This window comes from Pseudophryne corroboree, chromosome 1, assembly GCF_028390025.1.
Source record: "Pseudophryne corroboree isolate aPseCor3 chromosome 1, aPseCor3.hap2, whole genome shotgun sequence".
Lineage (NCBI taxonomy): Eukaryota > Metazoa > Chordata > Amphibia > Anura > Myobatrachidae > Pseudophryne > Pseudophryne corroboree.
The window spans coordinates 203,415,308-203,439,737 of NC_086444.1; the positions used below are offsets into that span (position 1 = coordinate 203,415,308).

General features: G+C 46.2%; 1 protein-coding gene across 3 annotated transcripts in view; it reads right to left on the reverse strand.

The window, feature by feature from the left end:
• MCTP1 (multiple C2 and transmembrane domain containing 1) overlaps positions 1-24,430 on the reverse strand; it is a 1,810,807-nt gene that overhangs the window by 1,432,610 nt on the left and 353,767 nt on the right. The gene's annotated exons all lie outside the window — the stretch shown is intronic.

The window sequence follows — 24,430 nt, forward strand, 5'->3', positions numbered from 1 at the left end:
AAGCGGATAACTGAGGCCTTGGCATCCTGGGTGGTGAGAAACGTGGTTCCGGTATCCATCATTACTGCAGAGCCAACTAGAGACTTGTTGGAGGTACTGTGTCCCCGGTACCAAATACCATCTAGGTTCCATTTCTCTAGGCAGGCGATACCGAAAATGTACACAGACCTCAGAAAAAGAGTCACCAGTGTCCTAAAAAATGCAGCTGTACCCAAAGTCCACTTAACCACGGACATGTGGACAAGTGGAGCAGGGCAGGGTCAGGACTATATGACTGTGACAGCCCACTGGGTAGATGTATGGACTCCCGCCGCAAGAACAGCAGCGGCGGCACCAGTAGCAGCATCTCGCAAACGCCAACTCTTTCCTAGGCAGGCTACGCTTTGTATCACCGCTTTCCAGAATACGCACACAGCTGAAAACCTCTTACGGCAACTGAGGAAGATCATCGCGGAATGGCTTACCCCAATTGGACTCTCCTGTGGATTTGTGGCATCGGACAACGCCAGCAATATTGTGTGTGCATTAAATCTGGGCCAATTCCAGCACGTCCCATGTTTTGCACATACCTTGAATTTGGTGGTGCAGAATTTTTTAAAAAATGACAGGGGCGTGCAAGAGATGCTGTCGGTGGCCAGAAGAATTGCGGGACACTTTCGGCGTACAGGCACCACGTACAGAAAACTGGAGCACCACCAAAAACTACTGAACCTGCCCTGCCATCATCTGAAGCAAGAAGTGGTAACGAGGTGGAATTCAACCCTCTATATGCTTCAGAGGTTGGAGGAGCAGCAAAAGGCCATTCAAGCCTATACAATTGAGCACGATATAGTAGGTGGAATGCACCTGTCTCAAGTGCAGTGGAGAATGATTTCAACGTTGTGCAAGGTTCTGATGCCCTTTGAACTTGCCACACGTGAAGTCAGTTCAGACACTGCCAGCCTGAGTCAGGTCATTCCCCTCATCAGGCTTTTGCAGAAGAAGCTGGAGGCATTGAAGAAGGAGCTAACACGGAGCGATTCCGCTAGGCATGTGGGACTTGTGGATGCAGCCCTTAATTCGCTTAACAAGGATTCACGGGTGGTCAATCTGTTGAAATCAGAGCACTACATTTTGGCCACCGTGCTCGATCCTAGATTTAAAGCCTACCTTGGATCTCTCTTTCCGGCAGACACAGGTCTGCTGGGGTTGAAAGACCTGCTGGTGACAAAATTGTCAAGTCAAGCGGAACGCGACCTGTCAACATCTCCTCCTTCACATTCTCCCGCAACTGGGGGTGCGAGGAAAAGGCTCAGAATTCCGAGCCCACCCGCTGGCGGTGATGCAGGGCAGTCTGGAGCGACTGCTGATGCTGACATCTGGTCCGGACTGAAGGACCTGACAACGATTACGGACATGTCGTCTACTGTCACTGCATATGATTCTCTCAACATTGATAGAATGGTGGAGGATTATATGAGTGACCGCATCCAAGTAGGCACGTCACACAGTCCGTACTTATACTGGCAGGAAAAAGAGGCAATTTGGAGGCCCTTGCACAAACTGGCTTTATTCTACCTAAGTTGCCCTCCCACAAGTGTGTACTCCGAAAGAGTGTTTAGTGCCGCCGCTCACCTTGTCAGCAATCGGCGTACGAGGTTACATCCAGAAAATGTGGAGAAGATGATGTTCATTAAAATGAATTATAATCAATTCCTCCGCGGAGACATTGACCAGCAGCAATTGCCTCCACAAAGTACACAGGGAGCTGAGATGGTGGATTCCAGTGGGGACGAATTGATAATCTGTGAGGAGGGGGATGTACACGGTGATATATCGTAGGGTGAAGATGAGGTGGACATCTTGCCTCTGTAGAGCCAGTTTGTGCAAGGAGAGATTAATTGCTTCTTTTTTGGGGGGGGTCCAAACCAACCCGTCATATCAGTCACAGTCGTGTGGCAGACCCTGTCACTGAAATGATGGGTTGGTTAAAGTGTGCATGTCCTGTTTTGTTTATACAACATAAGGGTGGGTGGGAGGGCCCAAGGATAATTCCATCTTGCACCTCTTTTTTCTTTTCTTTTTCTTTGCATCATGTGCTGATTGGGGAGGGTTTTTTGGAAGGGACATCCTGCGTGACACTGCAGTGCCACTCCTAGATGGGCCCGGTGTTTGTGTCGGCCACTAGGGTCGCTAATCTTACTCACACAGCTACCTCATTGCGCCTCTTTTTTTCTTTGCGTCATGTGCTGTTTGGGGAGGGTTTTTTGGAAGGGACATCCTGCGTGACACTGCAGTGCCACTCCTAGATGTGCCCGGTGTTTGTGTCGGCCACTAGGGTCGCTAATCTTACTCACACAGTCAGCTACCTCATTGCGCCTCTTTTTTTCTTTGCGTCATGTGCTGTTTGGGGAGGGTTTTTTGGAAGGGCCATCCTGCGTGACACTGCAGTGCCACTCCTAGATGGGCCCGGTGTTTGTGTCGGCCACTAGGGTCGCTTATCTTTCTCACACAGTCAGCTACCTCATTGCGCCTCTTTTTTTCTTTGCGTCATGTGCTGTTTGGGGAGGGTTTTTTGGAAGGGACATCCTGCGTGACACTGCAGTGCCACTCCTAGATGGGCCCGGTGTTTGTGTCGGCCACTAGGGTCGCTAATCTTACTCACACAGCTACCTCATTGCGCCTCTTTTTTTCTTTGCGTCATGTGCTGTTTGGGGAGGGTTTTTTGGAAGGGACATCCTGCGTGACACTGCAGTGCCACTCCTAGATGGGCCCGGTGTTTGTGTCGGCCACTAGGGTCGCTTATCTTACTCACACAGCGACCTCGGTGCAAATTTTAGGACTAAAAATAATATTGTGAGGTGTGATGTGTTCAGAATAGGCTGAAAATGAGTGTAAATTATGTTTTTTGAGGTTAATAATACTTTGGGATCAAAATTACCCCCAAATTCTATGATTTAAGCTGTTTTTTAGGGTTTTTTGAAAAAAACACCCGAATCCAAAACACACCCGAATCCGACAAAAATAATTCGGTGAGGTTTTGCCAAAACGCGTTCGAACCCAAAACACGGCCGCGGAACCGAACCCAAAACCAAAACACAAAACCCGAAAAATTTCAGGCGCTCATCTCTAGTAGCAATATGGTCAGCAATTTTTGTCAGCAATGTAGCAAATGATGCCCATGGGGGTTCTTATACCAGTGCGGAGGGGCTGGGGGGCACCAGGCAGGCTGTGCACTGACCATCCTGTGACAATTTTTGAGGTAAAACCTCCATGTTACAGGTTTTATATGCTAACAATGTAGAAGCCCCTGACTGCTTAGTCTTAGTTTTGTTAGACATAGCAGAAATACAGTGTACACATACAAATATGACAATGTGCAGCGTGTAACAGTGATAGTACTGTATGTGAACAAATGCACACAATATACAGTAATGCAATATTGTGTGGCAAATTTAACCCAAAACACACCATTTTTCAAGGGTTATTTGAGAGAAAGAGTGGAAAGCAATATTAGACAGTAAGAGATGAAAACATGCAGCAGTACTAGCATAAATCACAGACAATGCAGAATTAACCATTTAACTGCAATGGGCACTGATATCAACTACCCTGCTCTGTAGAAGAGGCTTGGCACGATGCAGCGCTTTGTATAACCTGCTATGTGGTAGAGGTATACAGGTAGATTCTGCCCACCACTCCTGGACACCTGCAGAGCTCAGAGAATGGCTGCCCAGCGTCTATCTGTGGAGGAGAATGAGGGAAGAGCAGCCCAGGGCGGGAAGACCACTATGGAATGGCGCCCTGGGAGGGGCTGCTAGGGAAACGCTTACCTCCCCTATGGGTGCTGGAGAATCAGCTCTGGCTTCCTTTTGGACTGCCAGATGCTGATTGCTCAAAAGAAACAAGAAAAATTGTAAATTTTAAAAGTAAAAGCAGTGTGCAGGCCTTGTTCAGTGTGACCAGCTCCATGCCGGCACCGAAAAAAACTGAAGTGCCTGAGCATGGGGGTGGGGTGTGAAGGGAGAGGACCCCAGTGCATACTGGGAGGCTCACAAAGCTTTATTGTTCGGTGCCAGTCCTGGTCTCCACCAGATCATACCCAAGGTTAACCCTGTGAAGACCATAGACCCCAAAGAAGAAATTATCTTTATTTTTACACTGCAATTTAGATTTCAGTTTGATCACACCCCACCCAAATCTAACTCTCTCTGTACAGGTTGCATGTGCCCAACCTGCAGTGCTGCATTATTTTGCACAGTTGCATGCTTTTTTTCTTTGCTTGTAATTCAGAATCAGGCCCTCTATCGACTGATGCAAGTCTACACTCCATTCACACAATAATACTTATCTTACCTAAAATAACAACACTAACAACAAGATTGGCGGTGAAAAGGACAGCTTTTTATTTAAGGGAAATTTTCATTTTAAATTAAAACTGGGTATAGTTATGGGGAAAAGAACGGCCTAGCAAAACATAGCTTAAACAAAATAAGCAGTGCCAACTTCCCACAAATAAAAAATGAAGAAGCCAACTGCTCAACATCCTTGCCAAACAACTCTTAAGGGTAATGGCCATCTTCCAAACCCTTACAGGAACAAAGTAAAAATTAACAGGGCGCAACTGCCCCATAGCTATAAACTGAGATGCCACCCAGGGCCGTTTATTGGCGCAGGCGAGCAGTGCAACCGCACTGGGCGCCCGGCGCGACACTAACTGTGGCTCCCTGCTTCCCCCTCCTATTTCTCCCCGAGTAACCCGCTCGGGGGGCAGAGTTTCACGGAATGATGCGGTTGCGTCGTTACGTCATGACGCAACCCCGTCACTCCGCGAAACTCCCCCCCCCCGAGCTGAGTACAGAGGGGGATCCAAGTTAGGAAGAGGGAAAGGCCGGCGCGAGGAGCGACTGGTGAGGCGGGCCGAAGAGTGGCAATCGCCTCTGTAAGTATTCTCTCTCTCTCTCTCTCTCTATGTGTAAAATGGGGACACCTGCCGTAATGTGTGAAATGGGGACTCTTGCCTGCCGTAGTGTGGGGATTTAATGTATCAAGGGCATTGCAGTGTGTGGCATAATATGGTGCAGGAGGCATTACTGTGTGGGGCTTAATATGGTAGAATTGTTTTTTTCCTGTGGTGGTCGTGATCTGTTGGAGCAGGGTCAAAAACTGGATTGTGAGGTAGTCTTTTCAGACGAGGCCATGACCATTTAGATGAGGCCACGCCCCCTTGCCGGGTGCACGCGCAAGTTTTTTTTCCATCTAGGTGTGGGGGGGGGGGCACATTTTTTTAAGTCATGGGGGGCGCATTTTTAAATCTCGCACTGGGAGCCAAATTGGCTAGAAACAGCCCTGATGCCACCCATGCAGTCGGGACAGACAGGACCCACCTGTACTGATGTTGTCCCTTAGCTGGTCCTGACCCCATGCCTAACACCTACATGCTGCAAGGGCAACAGCCCAGGACAAAAAATAAATCTAAATAAAGCCGTTCTGAACCCAGCCAACACCAGTTTCCCTGAACCATACCAACTAAAACACCTAAACTGACCTAAGATTCCAAAACAAATCTTTACAAAAATCTCCATACTTGCCCTTGACAGATGAACTCCATCATCTCTAAATAAATTAAAATCTCTGCAGGAAATCGCAGGTAATCGTCGGTATCCAATAACAACACCCCCATGCTCCTCCACCTACAATCGCGGTCAACTGCACCAAGCCTAAATGTACCACGCCAGACAAAGCGTGGTACAATGTCTGATCATAACACACTGCAAAAAGGCCACCACTCATTCAAATCAACCAACTCTCTCCTAACGACAGACCCAGGGCTGGACTGCCCATGTGGTTCTTCTGGCAAATGCCAGAATGGCCGATGGGATTACACAGAGAGCCGGGATGGCTGCCCACAGTGCAGCCTCCTGCTTTCTGGTCTTGCCGCTTCCCTGCTTGTCACCATGGAAATGGAGGCGTGCCACGAATCCATGCTCCCCTGACTCGAGGCACGCCCCAGGGCCGATTTTGGCACCAGTCCGTCCATGGACAGACCCCAAATATAAAGATATCTGAGTGGTGAGGTTATTGCCCCCAAAGTGTATGATGAGGAACAATGGATAACCAAACCTCTTCACGGAATTATCCAAAACTTTACTTAACATCTTCCTGCGCATGTCCCTGCGCCCTATCCACCTCACCTCCTCCAATTCTGGAAACTTCACAATATGTCGGGGGCGGGGTTACTGCAAAGCTGAGGAAGGAAAGCTGATCTGGCGGGGGGAACTTATCTTCGAAAGGGGTTCCAGAGCACCAACGATTCCAGACACTGCTTCAAGCAGTTTTTATTTTGGGTCTTTAGCGCCACCTGGTCCTCTCCATCTGCCTGGTATCCATACAGGTGTACCACCTTTACCTCCCTAATGGTATCCCTGTCTGTATCTGCCAGGCCGGTTCCTTTCTAGCTGGTAGCTGCCTGCCGGAGCTTGACACAGCAGTATGCAGCAGCCTGACACTGACAGCCGGGAAGCAGACAGAGAAACCTTCTCCGCTGCCAGGTTTATTCATACACAGTGCATAGGTGGCCCTAGTGATTAAGAATTGTACCGCCCCGGGGGGCAGATGGCTCCCTGCCCCCCAGCCCAGCCCGCAACTGGTCATGGCGAATGCTAAATAAAAAAATACATATTTCATACCGAGATGAGCACAGCCCAGGAGCTACCTTCATAAGCCGTATCAACAGCACTCCATAAATAGCCTTACGAGCATCTGGCAATGTCAGAGCCACCCTTGACCATCCTTTCAACATCTGAGATAGAAAATATTACATTGTAACATAAACATCTCCAGTAGATGCAAAAAATATGAAATCCCCACCAAAACCTTCCAGTTACTGCCCAAGAAAGTGCTAAAGCCTGTGGATCAGTCTGTGAACAACCAAACCCTATTAACATTAATCAGAAAAGAATCCTAGATAAAGAATTTCCTACTTATTTCAGCCGACAGCTTAATAAAATATTGAGGACTCCGCACCCAAGCCGTCAACTTTTTTTAACTTCCTAAAAAAAATCTACCGATGGGAATAGCCCAACACGCAAAATTGAAAAGCCCTAGCAATGACTGAGATTGCCGCAGCGTAACCTTACCAGATGCAGGAACAAAAACTATCCCATCCACAACCAAGACACCTTATCTGCCGGGAGCCTACAAACCCCCCACAGTATCAGTCTCGATACTTAAATATGTCAGCATGCAAATGGGCCCTTAAGTCTTGTCCCTAGCGATAGGCACCCCAAACTCAGAGAATAAGGCAACCACATCAAATAGCAACTACTCGCACCCAGGGGACCAGCGGGACCCACCAACAGAAAATTAACTAAATATTGGGCAATGCCCGCCTCCCTAGACTCAGTGTCAAGACACCAATGTAAAAAGGAGCTAAACCTTTCAAAGTACGCGTAAGACACTGAACATCCCATTGGTAGACACCTATCAATATAGAAACCATCATCTAGCTTAAAACCCATGAAGTAAAAGGCCGAAGGATGAAGCAGAATCGACCGCACATCAACTTGCACATCAGGGCCCCAACTCCAAAGGAACGTACCATGTCAAGGAATGCACCATGCCTCATCAAATGACTGGTACTTGACCTGACACTGTTCCTCCAGTATAGCATCATTGACTGAGAAACCAGTAGGGCAAGATAAATGTTAAGACAAAACTTTCCTGGGGTCTTTTTCGGGACAACTCCCACAGGTGACAGCATTAGCTCCTCAAAGGGGCCAACCATATGACAACAAAACCTCAAGACACTCCATTGCAGACTGCAAATTCCCAACAATCCCCAACTGAATTTCCCCCACTACCGGAAGAGAAAAATCATCAGAGAATCTTGATGCAAGAAGGCAGCCTCCGTACGATATGGATGAACATCCAACCATACTGACATTGCCTCATTGTGCACAGCAGTAAGAGCCCTACTTAGCAAGTGCCAATGTGCCTCAGATACGGCCCCACCAATGAGGGGGTGATGCTGGACCCGCTGTGGTTGGGTCCCATCAACCAAGGGGTTGCAGTTATCATGCCGGGTGTCAGGAAACTGGCGTTCAGGACACCGACGCAGAAATCCTGACAGCCAACAATACTGACAGCCAGAATATCGGCGCAACAGGGCTATTCCCTCGTGGTAATAGATCCTGTGGCGAGCACAGCGATCCACCGAGCCTGCAGTGTGTTGTGCGCAGCACACCCACAAAGGGGACTCTTAGTGCTCACCCCGCTGCTGGCAATCTGACGGACGGGAAGCTGCTGTTGGGATACTGACAGCCTGCATCCCATCCGCCGGCATATCATATGTATTCCACACCAAGACCTCAACATCTATCACCTTCTGACCATGCTGCTTGCGACTAAATTCTTCATCATAAATCCACCACTGCAACCACCGAGCTAAGCCAAACAAATCATGAATCAGACACAAATATCTGACCACATTCATGTGCTTGTCAGGCCGAGTCTCAAGGAAGCAGGTGGAAAAAAACATACATGCCCCTAAACCAATTGTGATAGGACATGTATGTTTGACAACTACACATCCCAGCAAGTTGTACTGCATTTGCTGATTATGTCAAATGAATATCATGATTGAATAGTCTAGATATGATTCGTGGAACTACACATCCCAGCAAGTTGTACTGCATTTGCTGATTATGTCAAATGAATATCATGATTGAATAGTCTAGGTATGATTCGTGGAACTACACATCCCAGCAAGTTGTACTGCATTTGCTGATTATGGCAAATGAATATCATGATTGAATAGTCTAGGTATATTGAAAATGCGAGGTTTTTTTTTTGTATGTTTTTCTCTTTGTAAAGATATAGTTGGCTGCCTTATTGGTATGTAATGTCTGTTTTTCTAAGCTAATTTATGGCCTTAGCTTAAAGGGGGATTGTATTGGGTGGAGTTTGCAATCATTGCATTCACATGGATATTGTTCCTATTTGAAGTCTAGTATACGGCTGGATAGCCATCGGCTGGTAGTGCTTCCATAGAAGTGCTGACATAAAAGTGTTATTATAAAAATAGTGTTATACCTGCGTTAAACCGAAGGAAAACAGAAGAGAAACATCAACACACCAACACTACCACAAAAGGACTGCCTTAATGCCTCAAAAGTATGTAATTCATCTTATGCATATTATCTGTTTTTAAAAACCTATGAAAAGGCATCCCCAATCTGCTCACTACAGTTCTCTCTTATGCAAACTTATGTATGTTTCTTGATGTAATGATTTCTTGTAAATGTCATTGCATGTGTGGGGAAGTTGCTCGGTGAAACAGTTTATTATTGCATACTGACTGGTGTTTACCTCCTTTGAACATTTACCCATTGTGGTCAGGTGTACTATATCTTTATATTTAGTAAGGTGTAGTCATGGTGTAAAGGACAGAGTATGATTACTGATTAGTAAAAGAAAACAAATACTGAGCAACATCCCCAAACAGGTAATTTCAACTTTAAACTTGTCATTTATTTTGTACGCTCTGGACATGGCTACTAATAACAAATGCACAGACAACATTCTTAAAGCTATGTGTGCAAATGCTAGGAGCTTAGGAGACAAAATTCCAGAGCTAATTGCGATAATGACAAGGGATAACCTGGATTTTGTGGCAATTACAGAGTCTTGGTGCAATGAGAATCATGACTGGGACTTAGCTATACCAGGATACAATTTATTTAGGAAAGATAGAATAGGAAGAATAGGAGGAGGGGTAGCAATGTATGTGAAAAAAAGCATAAATGCTACTTTAATACAAAATATTTAAGCCAAAACTGAGGCTCTTTGGGTCACCATAGAAACTGGGAAGAAGGACATTATTCGCATTGGGGTGATCTATAGACCACCAGGCCAGGGGCAGGATTTGGACAGGAACCTATTGTTGGACATCTCTAAAATGGCTTTTAAGGGAGAAGTCATAATCATGGGAGACTTTAATTTACCTGATGTAAATTGGGAGGGGTCTTTTGCAAGTTCAGCTACAAGTGGCAAATTTCTACATTCCTTACAGGGACAATCTCTCAAGCAATTGGTGAGGGAGCCCACTCGCAAAGACTCAATATTAGATCTAATTCTTACAAATGGTGATAGGATATCTGATATATATGTGGGTGAGCACCTGGGATCCAGTGATCATCAAGCAGTATGGTTTAGTATAAAGACAGGATCCAACTCCTGTCACACAAAAACAAAGGTGTTGGATTTTAGAAATGCTGACTTTGCAAAAATGGGGAGATGTTTAAGTGATTCATTGGTAGACTGGAGGAACTTGGAAGGAGTGCAGGAGAGGTGGAAAAAACTGAAAAGTGCAATACTAAGTGCAACAGACCTTTGTATCAAAATGGTTAGGAAAAGCACCAGGAAAAGGAAGCCAGTGTGGTTCATAAAAGAAGTATCAACTAGTGTGAAAGCAAAAAAGATGGCTTTTAGGAAATACAAATAGACTCAAAATAATAACGACAAAGAGGTGTATCTGGACAGACGGAAGGATGCTAAGAAAGTGATCAGACGTGCACAGGCAGAAGCTGAGGAGAAAATGGCCCAGTCAGTAGATAAAGGGGGCAAAACTTTTTTTAAGTATATAAGTGAAAGGAGAAAATCAAATGGAGGAATAATAAGACTTAAGACAGAGAGTGGGCATTTGGTGGAGGGAGACAAGGCAATAGCAGATCACCTAAATAATTATTTTTGCTCAGTATTTACTACAGAAGAAGGGATGGGGCCACAGTTAAGTTGCAAGGACATTCATAAAAATAAGGTAGATGAAAATACATTTACAGAGGAGAAGGTCCTAACAGAACTTTCAAAACTAAAAGTGGATAAATCAATGGGACCAGATGGGATACACCCAAGGATACTCAAAGAGCTAAAAGATGTGCTGGTTACACCTTTAACATAATTATTTAACCAGTCACTAAATACAGGTGCTATTCCAGAGGACTGGAAAAGAGCAAATGTAGTTCCACTGCACAAAAGTGGAAGCAAGGAAGAAGCAAGTAACTATAGACCAGTAAGCCTTACATCAGTAGTAGGGAAAGTAATGGAAAAACTATTAAAAGAAAGAGTATTGGAATATCTTAAATCAAACAACTTACAGGATCCAAAACAGCATGGATTTACTGGTGGGAGATCATGCCAAACAAATCTTATTTACTTTTTTGACTCTGTGATGAAAATAATAGATCAAGGGGGAGCTGTAGATGTAGCATATCTAGACTTTAGTAAGGCATTTGACACTGTCCCACATCGTAGACTGCTAAATAAACTTGAAAGCCTGGGGGTGGATTATAAATCAGTTAAATGGATAAGAACCTGGTTGCAGGATAGGAAACAGACAGTCGTAGTTAATGGAGTGCAATCTATGGAGGGAAATGTTACCAGTGGAGTACCCCAGGGATCTGTACTTGTTCCAGTTCTCTTTAATATCTTTGTTGGTGACATTGCAGATGGTATTGAAGGGAAGATATGCCTTTTCGCAGATGATACAAAGATATGCAACAGGGTAGACACACCGGGAGGGGTCAAACAAATGATTAATGACCTAGGTAGGCTTGAGAAATGGTCAAGAACGTGGCAACTACAGTTTAATGCTAAAAAATGCAAAATCATGCACTTGGGTCTCAAAAACCCAAAGGCTAAGTATAGTATCAAGGGTACTATAATGGAAACTACTGAGGAGGAAAGAGATTTAGGAGTCACTATTTCAAGTGACTTGAAGACAGGAAAGCAATGCAACAAAGCAATGAGAAAGGCAAGTCAGATGCTTGGTTGCATAGGGAGAGGAATCAGTAGCAGGAAAAAAGAAGTGATAATGCCACTGTATAGGTCATTGGTGCGGCCCCATCTGGAATACTGTGTCCAGTTCTGGAGACCCTATCTCCAGAAGGATATAAATACATTAGAGAGTGTACAAAGAAGGGCAACTAAAATGGTGCATGGCCTACATCACAAAACTTACCCGGAAAGGCTAAAAGATCTTAACATGTATAGTTTGGAGGAGAGAAGAGAAAGGGGGGACATGATAGAAACTTTCAAATATATCAAGGGTCTTAACAAAGTTCAGGAGGGAAACATTCTTCAAAGGAAAAGAAGTATTAGAACTCGAGGGCATACATTGAGACTGGAGGGGGGGAGGTTCAGGGGAAATTTAAGGAAAAATTACTTCACAGAAAGGGTAGTGGATAAGTGGAATAGCCTCCCATCAGAGGTGGTAGAGGCTAAGACTGTAGGGCAATTTAAACATGCTTGGGACAGGCATATGAATATCCTTACAAATAATTAAGGTTAAAAAAGGGTTGAGATTACCTAAAGGATAAAATAAAAAAGGGGCAGACTAGATGGGCCAAGTGGTTCTTATCTGCCGTCAAATTCTATGTTTCTATGTTTCTATGACATGTACTCTTCCTCACCTGCACCCCCTTTCTTCTTTGCAGTTGCCAGAGCCTTTTTCGACTTATTAGTCAAGGCGTCAGCCTCTTCCCCCTGCTGCCACTAGCAGAAGCCAAACGAGCCCCATTCCCTAGCATTGCAGCCTCACCCTCAGACATACTGGTGGAAACTTCATGTCAGCGCCAACCCCTGACACAGATGTCCCAAAATGGCGGTGACGCTCACCACGCCATCACTCACCACAGCTGTCCCCACAGGAGATACCCTCACAATCAGCCCGCCTTGCTGACCGTCTGCCAGTGAAGCCATAACCACCACAGGCCAAGCATCTGCCACCACACCGTCACTGGCTCGACACCCCGCCCCAGACAGACTGCAACACCCGGTCTTTCACTACATAACCACAGAAGCGCAGGGCCCAGGGGAACTAGAAAACCCCCTAATGGAAGCCTGATCCTTTGGCTGCTCACGCCCACCCTGAAACAGAAGCCCATCAAGAGCCCAGCGGCCAACACCACACCAACATCAACCAGGTACCGGGCGGGGAGGGCTATGCTCCGTCGGTGCCTATCCATAACATCCATAAAATAATAACAGAAAGAGGCAGAAAAACAAGAAAGGAAAGGCGAAATAATTTATTCCATTTCGGAATAAGGCTGTCTGTAACATTACAAAATGTGGACAAAGTGAAGCGCTGTGAATAGTTTCCGGATGCACTGTATGTGTATATATATATATGAAAAAGAAATTGGAGGTGTGAGCGCAAACCGGGTTTAAATGGAGAATGTCTGTGGAACTACAAGTCCAAGTCCAGATTGTTAGATCCAAATTGAAACAGGTAAAGTCTCCAAATAATCTGGCTGCACACTGCCGTTTAGATCAGCTGTCGTCCACCCCGTTCTCCCGTCTCCCAATATATATATATATATATATATATATATATATATATAGGATGAAAGAACGAGGCGGCACTCTGGAGACTTTGGTGAAGCGGTGAACTTTGTCAGGTGAGACTTTATCAACGTTTCGGGGTGCAAGCCCCCGTCATCAGGACACACAGTGATGACGGGGGCTTGCACCCCGAAACGTTGATAAAGTCTCACCTGACAAAGTTCACCGCTTCACCAAAGTCTCCAGAGTGCCGCCTCGTTCTTTCATCCTATATACAGACCATCGGGTCTGCTTGGGAGGGCACCGGAGCGTGAGCCTTGCTCTATTAGCCCACGGGAGAGTGCCAGACATATTTCTTCTATATATATATATATATATATATATATACAGGTTGAGTATCCCATATCCAAATATTCTGAAATACGGAATATTCCGAAATACAGAATTTCTTAAGTGAGAGTGACATAGTGAAACCTTTGTTTTCTGATGGCTCAGTGTATACAAACTTTGTTTAATACACAAAGATATTAAACATATTGTATTATATGACTTTCAGGCTGTGTGTATAAGGTGTATATGAAACATAAATGAATTGTGTGAATGAACACACTTTGTTTAATGCACAAAGTTAGTTAAAAAATTGGCTAAAATTACCTTCAGGCTGTGTGTATAAGGTGTATATGAAACACAAATGCATTCTTTGCTTAGACTTGCAATTATTCCGAAATACGGAAAAATCCAATATCCAAAATACTTCTGGTCCCAAGCATTTTGGATATGGGATACTTATATATATATATATATATATATATATATATATGTATATATATATATTTATATATATAAAATTAGTAGTATATACCAGCGAAACAGCAATGCTATGTCGGTGTCCAATTCTAAATTGCTATGTGCAGTAGTTCCTTTCACCGTATATGGAATGCAAGATGTTAACTGCGTCACCTTCAGGGAAACCCCTTGTGGTAGTGAGCTTACGCTATAAATACTTTCAAACAGCATATAATGAAGAATCTTTACAGTCATCCACAAAACGCCTACACATCCTTCAATCCTCCAGAATATCTATTATTTTCCCATTTTTTCAGCATTATTAATCTAGTTTTTTTATGTCAATATATTGCTATGCATACGCAGGCGTTAAATTGACTACCTCCCATACATACATATAGTTTTGTATTGAGTATTTACTATACTGTACACTTACTTTAGAACACATAATTCATGATTCTTGTTCCATCGCTAAATCCAGATTGTGATATACAAGTGCATCCTAGTCACATTACATTGCCACTGATGCATTTTTCTGTAAAAAGAGCCAAAAAAGATACACCGCGCAAGCAGAGCCACGAGGGACCTGGATCCAAGAGGTGCTGTTTGGCACGACTCCAACAATAATGAATGAGGACACATCTGTAATGATGTGTGTTGCTCACCTGCAGGGAAGCAGTGCAGTGAATCTTGTAGTCAGGCACTCTGGGTCTGGTACTCTGATGTGGATGGTATCGGAATCCCTATGGTCAGGATCCTGAGTCAGAATGCCGACAGCTGCATCCTGACTTTCTCAATCCCGATGGTTTCCGCAGAGTATTTTAACTCTACCCCCTCCTTCACGCAGTCTAACCCTAACCCACCCATCCCGTAGCCTAAACCTACCTGCACCCACGCAGCCTAACCCTATACCACCTCTCCTGCAGCCTAACCCTACACCCAATACTTACCGTCAGGATCCATCAGGATTCTGACCGTCTGGGATTCTGCTGTTGGCATTCTGACTATCGGGATCCCGACTGCCGATATATTAAATACTGTACATCCCCACTGATGTTCAGGTGAGAGTTAACAAAGTAGTCTATTTACTTAAGCTTTAGATGGAGATAAAGTGGATGGAGAGAGTACCAACCAATCAGCTCCTAACTGTCATTTTTCAAACCCAGCCTGTGACACGGCAGTTAGGAGCTGATAAAGTGGACGGCGGTAAAGTACCAGTTAATCTTCATCCAAGCCTTGTCATACCTCCCAACATTTGAATGACTGAAAACGGGTCTTTGGTGAAAAAGGGCGCGTGGCCTATGTGAAAGGAGGCGTGGCTTCATGGCTGTGCCGCTATCACAACCCACGCCCCTTTCCCCCAACACTAAGGGGGCTTGCACAGCGCTCTGTGAGCTGCTGGCGCGCCCCCAGTCCCTCTGTCTCAATTGAATAGACGCTGTGTGCATGCGCACAGTGTCTATTCAACGCTGCTCTGCTAGGCAGAGCAGTGATGGACAGGAGCCTCCCAACAACCCCCCACCCACCGCGGGACACTGTGGCCAGGCGGGTGGGACAGTGAGACAGTCCCCCAAAAAAGTGGCTGTCCCGCTAAAATCGGGACAGTTGGGAGGTATGCCTTAGTAAATAGACCCCAAAGTCTGGTACATTAACAGTGACCTTCGAACTACAGTGTTAAACAATACACAAGTCCAGTTAATGGAGACGGATCAGTAAAAAAAGAATCCAAGAGTTAGCACAGCAGATGTCAAGAAAACATAGCCGGGTCACATATTAGGAATCTGCAAAGTTAGCAGAGCCGACAGAGGGTTAGTCAATGTAAAGCCAAGAATCGGTAACATGTGTCAGACATATAAACAACAGTCCAAGGCACAGAAGGCAATCACTTGTCCTTGGGTTTTTTCGCAGCGCAGCGAACAGGTTACTACTGCGCATGCGTATGCACCACAATGCGCAGACAAAGCGGATCGTTTCTGTGCAATGGGTTTTATGAAGAATCCATTACCACAGCCGATCGCAAGGAGATTGACAGAAAGAGAGCGTTTATGGGTGTCAACTGACCGTTTTCTGGGAGTGTTTGGAAAAACGCAGGCGTGTCCAGGAGTTTGCAGGGCGGGTGTCTGACGTCAATTCCGGGACCAAAAAGACTGAAGTGATAGCAAGGGCTGAGTAAGTCCAGAGCTACTCAGAAACTGCAAAAAGCTTTTTTGTCCCGCTCGGCTGCACACGCGTTCGCACACTTGCAAAGCGAAAATACACTCCCCTGTGGGCGGTGACTATGCATTTGCACGGCTGCTAAAAGTAGCTAGCGAGCAATCAACTCGGAATGACCCCCATAGGGCCTAATTCAGAGTTGATTGCAGCAGCAAATTTGTTAGCAGTTGGGCAAAACCATTATGGTCATTCCGAGTTGATCGCTCGCTAGCAGTTTGTAGCAGCCGTGCAAACGCTAAGCTGCCGCCCTCTGGAAGTGTATTTTAGCTTAGCACAGAGGTTCCCAAACTGTGTGCCGTGGCTCCCTGGGGTGCCTCGGGACACTTGCAGGGGTGCCCCGGGTTGGTGGTCCAGGACCAATTCAAATTATTCATGGTCAATATAATAGGCAAAACCAGTGCTGGTGGCTGCCAGTCATAAAATATGTGGCCAAACAGAAGCAAATCTTGTCCCTCACCACACAACTGACCCTAAGGATGACATATAAACGCGATCGACTTAATGTAATATTTCTTTCTAAATTCTCAATAAGAAATTTTTGGCCTAGGGGAGCCGTGAAAACAATTCTGATACTCTAGGGCGCCGTGATTCAAAAAAGTTTGGAAACCACTGGTTAGCAGAAGTGCGGACGAAAGGATCGCACAGCGGCTACAAAAAAAAATTGTGCAGCTTTAGAGTAGCTTCAGACCTACTCAGAGCTTGCGATGACTTCAGACTGTTCAGTTCCTGTTTTGACGTCACGAACACGCCCTGCGTTCGCCCAGCCACACCTGCGTTTTTCCTGGCACGCCTGCGTTTTTTCGAACACTCCCTGAAAACGGTCAGCTGACACCCAGAAATGCCCACTTCCTGTCAATCACTCTGCGGCCAGCAGTGCGACAAAAAAGCTTCGCTAGACCTTGTGTGAAACTACATCGGCCGTTGTGAAAGTACATTGCGCATGCGCATTGCGCCGCATATGCATGCACAGAAGTGCCGTTTTTTTGTCTCATTGCTGCACAGCGAACTATTGCAGCTAGCGAACAACTCTGAATGACCACCAATGTGCACTGCAGGGGGGCAGATATAACATGTGCAGAGAGCGTTAGATTTGGGTGGGGTGTGTTAAAACTAGAGATGAGCAGGTTCGGTTTTACTCGGATTTACCCGAATCTCCTTATTGGCTCATGGACGTCACGTGTTTTGGTTAGCCAATAAGAAAAATCCAGAAAAAAAGAACTTGCGAAAATTCTGGCATTAAGAACCAAGTAAATCCGAACCCGCTCATCTCTAGTTCAAACTGAAATCTAAATTGCAGTGTAAAAATTAAGCAGCCAGTATTTACCCTGCACAGAAACAATATAACCCACCCAAATCTAACTCTCCCTGCACATGTTATATCTGCCCAACCAGCAGTGCACATGGGGGGTCATTCCGACCCGATCGCTTGCTGCAGTTTGTCGCAGCGATCGGGTCAGAACTGCGCATGCACCGGCGCTGCAGTGCGCCAGCGCTTGGCATCTTTCGTTGCCTAGCGATCGCCTCTGAGACAGAGGTGGTAGCTGGGCGGGAGGGGGCTGAACGGCGGCGTTAAGCCGCCGTTTATGGGGAGCAGTCCGGCCAACGCAGGCGTGGCCGGACTGTTGGGGGGGGGGGTCGGGCCGCGGCTGCGGCCAGTGGCAGCGTCAATTAACTCCCGGGCTGCGCTGGCCGGGAGCTACTCCTCAAATACAAAGGCATCGCCGCTGTGCAATGCCTTTGTATTTGTGCGGGGGGTCCCCCCGCATGTCAGGGAAGATGATCGTAGCTGTGCTAAATTTACGATCAACTCGGAATGACCCCCATGCTTTTGCCCAGCTGCATTCAACTCTGAATTACCGCCTTACTACAGAATGTGACAGGATCTGACAGCTGACCATACATTCTTGTTGAGGACAGAGTGTCAGGAACTGTAGAGCCTGTCTCTATCTCAGCTGACATCTGGAACAAATCCCTGCTGGTACAGTACATATTTCACATGCAGTACTGCACATGTGTCACGGGCATCATACACATATTGGCATACATATGCACAGGGCCGGGCTAGGGTGTTTGGCGCCCCCCTGCAAACTATAAATTTGCGCCCTCCCTCCCATATGTTACAAAGGGATATTGTGCACTGAAAGCTTGTTTTGCAAAAAAGGGGTGTGGCCACAAAATGGTACCAACATTTTCAGATTACGCCACACAGCAGTACAATCTTATTGACATTACACCACATAATAGTGCCCCTTGTACATGTTACGCCACACAGCAGTGCCAATTATACTTGCCGACAGGTAGTGCTGATGTAGTAGTGCTCTTTATACACAAAGGGCCTAATTCTAAGTTGATCGCAGCAGCAATTTTGTTAGCAGTTGGCCAAAACCATGTGTACTGCAGGGGAGGCAGATATAACATTTGCAGAGAGAATTAGATGTGGGTGTGGTGTGTTCAATCTGCAATCTAAATTGCAGTGTAAAAATAAAGCAGCCAGTATTTACCCTGCACAGAAACAAAATAACCCACCCAAATCTAACTCTCTCTGCAAATGTTATATCTGCCCCCCCTGCAGTGCACATGGTTTTGCCCAACTGCTAACAAATTTGCTACTGCGATCAACTTGGAATTACCCCCATAATGTCCACAGTTAGCAGTGCCGCTTATACACATAATGCCCACAAGTAGTGCCACTTATACACATAATGTCCACAGGTAGTAGTGCCTTTTATACACATAATGCCCACATGTAGTGCCCTTTATACACATAATGCCCACAGCTGGTAGTGCCCTTTAAACACATTGCCCAGAGGTAGTAGTGCCCTTTATACACATAATGTCCACAGTTAGTAGTGCCGCTTATACGCATAATGCTCACAGGGAAGTTGAGTGGGGGGGGCAAGTGTGTAATAATGGGGCGGGACTGGAAACATGTGGACACAGGACCATGCCAAGACAAAGCCCCGCACCGCCGCTCACCTGCATTCGGCGCCTCCAAGTACGGACTCACTGGTGGAACCTGCTGCTGCTCTCCGGCTGGAATTATGTGGGAACCCTGTTGCACGAATGGTGTTCCTGCTCCCAGGGCCAGCAACAGAAATCTTTGGGCCTGATGCACTGATACCTCTGTTTGCCCCCCTCAACCCTACATCCTTACCCTCAACCCACAACCTCACCCTGGAACCCTGCACCACCCCTCCCTCGACATACTGTATTATATATATATATATAGCAGTCCAAATCAGCCGGCACTCCGTGCTTCCAAACAACTGGTCCCGGTGCCCAGTGCAATCATCCACATATACCTCCAAGATAGCACGGCACTCGCAGGGACTCGTTTCACCAAACCTTTAATAACGGTGTTTACACGGTCAACATGTTTCGAGGCTGACGCCCCTTCATCAGGACACACCAACAGAGATAGACACAAATGCAATTGCAAGTGAGTTTTTCTCGGCCTCGCAACTCCTGATATCAGCAAGTGAAGCTGCCACCCAAAAATGGAAAGAGACGCCCACTTATTTGCAAGAACAAGGAACATCAAGCTTAATGGTAGCCCTGTGGCTATGTGCAGACTGGACCCGGCAGTAGTCATGCAGGTGCCATGTTTTTGTACGATAGAGCTCGCAGCTGATATACGCCACGAAAATGGCCATGACACACCTGCGTATTTACAAACATTTCCTGGTAACACCATGCTAATACCCCCAAAAGGTCACTTCCTGTCATTTACTTTGCGATGGAATCCAGAGGTGGAATTAGGGGTCTGGCCACCCCTAGGCACAACATTATTGCCCCCTCCCCACACACACACACACACACACACACACACACATGGGCGCCGCCATCTTGGCATCACTAGGATTGGTGTCACCCAGTGCAGTAAGTCACGGTGTCACCCCTGATGGTACTGAAGACCGGGACACCACGTGTGCCGATAATGCAAATTTACCTTGAGCCCCTCGCTCCAAATATCCCATATCTCTCTCCTTCATCCATAGCAGTGTCATTGTCCCGACCCTTATATTCTGTTGCGCGTATCCCCCCCTTCTACTTTCCTCTATAGTAGTTGCACCAAGCAGCAACTCTTACCTTCCACTGTGTGTCTGCCTGTAACCACTGCTGCTTCTGTGCTCTCTTCTTATAAATGTCCATAATTGGCCCTCTATCTGCTGCTGGTGATAGGTTGACTGGGAGAGGTGATATCCAGGACTGATCTTGGCACCTCTGCTCTCCTACAGGTCCCTCTGTGCCCATAGTCTGCCCCCAGCCCCACTGCCAGTGTCTCCTTAACACTGGACATTGTTTGTGCAACATAGTTACACTCCAGTAACAAGGGGCGTCTTGTGAATACTCGGGCGGCATGGATAACTCCTGCCCCTAGTAGCAGTGCTGATGATCACTGGCTCTGGGGATGCCACTGCTGCTGGCCTGCTCCGGTAATGAGGTCTAAAAAGTTAGTAATTAGTCTTGCCCCCAGGCTGTGCACAGACTGCTTCACAGGAACAGGAAGTGCGAGAGTGGTGCTGCCCCAGCTGTCTCCTGAGTTACTGACGCCTCCATGGATCACACAGGGAGTAATCCTTAGAGACAGGTTAGAGGGTGGAGGAAATGCAAAAAAAAAATGGTGTCAGCCTTTCAGATGATGAAACTCGGGTGCGCTCCGCATCCCCCGCACCCACCTAATGACATCACTGCCTGCCAGAAAGCAGGACTGGGAAACACTGGTTGCCTGGAGATTGGGGGAGGCTAGCCGCAGCCGCAAGTGACTATCCAGTGTTTGGCAGCGGTGATGGGAGGTGAGACGAGTGTGGCAGATCGTGATGCGATTCTCCCTACATCATGCGGCGCGGGGAGGTAGATGGACCTGCTGCGCCGCCCCCAGGAGTTGCCGCCCCTAGGCACGTGCCTAGTGGGAAATCCAGCACTGATGGAATCCTTATTGCATGCAGCACCTTGACACATGGGTAATACAAACACAGCACATGCGCAGTCTACAGATAATCGCTCAGTAGTGTGGAACATCGGCCATTGTGTCTATCTTTGAATCGGGTCCTCTATTCACAGTAGGCAGCCAGATATGCATTAGCATTACATAAGACTCTGAATCAGGCCCTGTATCTGTTACTATCTTTTATCTGAATCTCCGGAAACACTATCAAGAGGATAGAAGAATGTAGGGGTTCCATGGATAATTGCAAAGATAATATGATGACTGACAAGTATTCAGAAAGTAAGCTCACTTCCAGAAGGGGTTTTCCACAAGGAGATGGAGCTAAAATCTTGCATTCCATATATTCACTGAAGAGAACAAATACACAAAGCTATTTAGAGCTTACACACCCCCATAGGGTTGTTGTTTGGGACTTATAACCAACCGATTACACTATTGCAATTTATTTTTCTATTTATATATGCTCCTCGGGAGAACTAAAAATGGAGAAACTAATTCTACTGACAGCCCATAACGGAGAGGCGTTCTTTTGTTTTCTCTGGTTATGTATTCAATTCTGAACAATGCCAGGTATCTCAACCAACACTACATATTATTTAGCTATTTGTTCTTGGGTGGCTGTAGTACTAAATGAAGCACTCTTTTTTTATATAAGAATGTTCTACTTTGTATCCTAGGCCAGAGTTCTCAAAGTGAATTCCCCAAGGTTCTGCTAGGGAACCACAATATATAATGGTGAGAGAAAAATTTGTATCTGCTTTACAAAGAAACATTTGTGTAGCAATATTCAGCATGTAGCTAACAGTCCAGCCAATGAAAGCTTATGAACAATCCACAGCAGCACCAGTTCTTCACTGCGGAAGATTTGCAGTGTCATCCATAATGACTCAACACCACATGCTGTGGAGTATTCAGAGGTAGATGCTATTTTACAAAAAACGCAGACAGCTGATTTTTGGCCGTCTGTTCATGTGCTGCAATTGCATTGCGCGTGCTTTCATCCAGTAAGGATGCGATTACATAATAATTGACAGGCGACGGGCGGTTGGGGGAGGCATTGAGGGGCGGGGTGGTTCAGGAATCGCAGGCGTGTCATGGCCGTTTTCAGTGTGGCCGGATGACGTGGCTTGCGTTTCCTGCAATAGGAAACATGGCAGTTGTGCGTCTGCATACACAGCCTGGCTGCATATACAGGTATCTATCTCTATTTCGAGGTTACTGCGATGCGATCGCAACTACAGCAATACTCAATTTGGTGCCCTGTGCCAGCAACAGCATTGGCACCCCCACCCCCCATATTTTAAATAGGTGTGTTCTTGCTGGGAATGAGTGTCCGTTCTTCACATTCCGCCACCCTATATTTCTCCTTTTTCACATTCCGCCACCCTGTATTTCTCCTTATTCATATTATGCCACCCCGTATTGCTCCTTATTCACATTATGCCAGCCCGTATTGCTCCCTGTTCACATTACACCACCCCATTGTGCTTCTTACTCGCATTTACAGTATGTCACCCCTACATAGCTCCTTATTCATATTACACTACCCAGCATTGCTCCTTATTCACATTACGTCACTCAATATTACTCTTTATCCACATTACGCCACCCAGTATTGCTCCTCACATTGGTGCCCTTTATACACCACACAGTAGGTCACTTTAAACTGTACACAAATGCCACACAGTAATGCCTCTTACACAACTGTCTTCCCCACATTAGTAATGCCATCATATACATGCCACACAGTAATGCCCCTTACATATATGCCACACATTATTACACCCCAACCCCGCACACCCTGCACAGCACTCACCTGGCCAATAAAATGAGGAGCTGCTGCAGCAGCTGGGTATGCACAGCAGCCCTACTCCAGGACCAGTGCCCATTTTTGTTACTGGTTGCCACTGTGCCCAGAGTGCCTGGAATATCGCAACTATCTGCTCTCAAGCTACAGTAAGTAGCAATGCATGACCCTATGCATTCCAAATGCTTTCGGCATTTTCCTAGTTTGCCTATGCCTAGGGCCAACTCCAGGGTGGACCAAGTGCTAGTCAGAACTAGGTGGCATTCTCTTAGTGAGGAAGCCCAAAAATGTTACTGAGCCTCCCTTAGTGGACCAAATTCGAATAGGCTAGGCGTTAGTTAGTATAAGGGAGGATAGTGAATTCAGCGGTGGTCAACCATGCGGTTTGGCAAACTGCCACTTGATAGATTTTTCCCAGTAAGGTCTTCAAACTGCAAACACAATTTGAGACTTTACATTCCAGTTCCTGCAATCTGATGTATGGTTTTGCCTTTAGTAAATCATGCAATTTATAAAACTGCATGAAAAAATAGTTTGATGAAATGTCAGTATTTATGGTTAAATCCTGCGGTCTAACTCCAGATTCCGCTTATTCAATTAATTAGTCAATGTCACTTATTCTATGCTTTACAGTATCTTCTATTTGATGGCACCTTCTTGTTTGTGATTTCCATATTTGTTATTAAAAAGAAGCAATGCCTACTGAATTCGCCAAGCTGAAATTTTGTTTGTTTACCTGAGCCATATTATAAATCCAGATTTCAGAACAGATCCCGGAAAATACTGATCTCTCTTCAGTAGTTTTATGATACCATTTTTGTTAACAGTACAGATGTGTTTACATACACCTATCCTAAAATCACACCAAATAGCCCCTGTTAGGACTCGGTTTGTATATTTGGATTGTGCTGTACCGGGGTCACCAGCAGTGGCGGTTCTTGCCACGGGCAAGCAGTACTTTTGCCCGGGGCGCCGCCTTCCGGAGGGTGCCGGCGCCAACCGGAGGGTGCCGGCGCCAACCGGAGGGCGCCGCACAAGGGCAAGATCCGCCACTGTGCCCCCCGCAGTGCCCTGCTGTGCCCCCCCCCCGCTTTGAAGGGAACCAGACGCGTAGCGTCTAGTTTCCCTTCATTGAGAGGACCTTAGTTGTGCGGTGCGCGATGACGTCATCGCGCACCGCACAGCAAAGGTCCTCTCCATGATGGGAAACTAGACGCTACGCGATGACGTCATCGCGCACCGCACAGCATAGTGGCACAGACACTAGGGGTCATAATTGACCTCTAGTGTCTATGCTGTTCTATGGGAGAGACGTAATAACGTCTCTCCCATAGATCGAAGAGAAGAGAGGA